Source organism: Micropterus dolomieu, linkage group LG03 (genome assembly GCF_021292245.1).
Source record: "Micropterus dolomieu isolate WLL.071019.BEF.003 ecotype Adirondacks linkage group LG03, ASM2129224v1, whole genome shotgun sequence".
Classification (NCBI taxonomy): Eukaryota; Metazoa; Chordata; class Actinopteri; order Centrarchiformes; family Centrarchidae; genus Micropterus; species Micropterus dolomieu.
This window is the reverse complement of record NC_060152.1, coordinates 35210938-35211654: the sequence shown is the minus strand read 5'-3', so window position 1 is coordinate 35211654 and position 717 is coordinate 35210938.

The window sequence follows — 717 nt, the reverse complement described above, 5'->3', positions numbered from 1 at the left end:
AAATATAAAATTAGTAAAATAGAATAAAATAAAAGGGATAAAATAAAGTCAAATAAGATCGTGAAAGGCTCTCCTATAAAAGTATGTTTTAAGAAGGGACTTAAAAGAGTTCACTGACTCAGCCGACCTGATTTCCTCGGGCAGGCTGTTCCAGAGCCTCGGGGCCCTGACAGCAAACGCTCTGTCCTTTAGTTTTCAGTCGAGACTCTGGAACAGACAACAGACCTCTGCCCGAGGATCTCAAGGTACGTGCTGGTGCGTATGGGACTAAAAGTTCAGAAATATAACAAGGCGAGAGGCCATGAAGAGCTTTAAAAGTGATCAATAGAATTTTAAAGTCAATTCTAAAACATACTGGGAGCCAGTTTAATGAATCTAAAATAGGAGTAATGTGGTCATATTTCTTTGTTCTGGTTAAAAGCCTGGCAGCTATGTTCTGGACAGTCTGGAGTCGATCAATAGATTTTTGGGTTAAACAGGTGAAAAGGCTGTTGCAATAATCCAGGCGTGATGAGATGAAGGCGTGTAAAATGGTCTCGGTGTCAAATTTTTGCTATATTTCTAAGTTGATAAAAACATGATTGAACAAGCTTTGTGGTGTGCTGCTCGAAATTTTAATTACTATCAAACCAAACACCAAGGTTCTTTGCCACAGGCTTAATGTGATTTACTAGGGAACCAGCAGATGGCAGTATTTGTTTTGCCATCTGCTGGGAC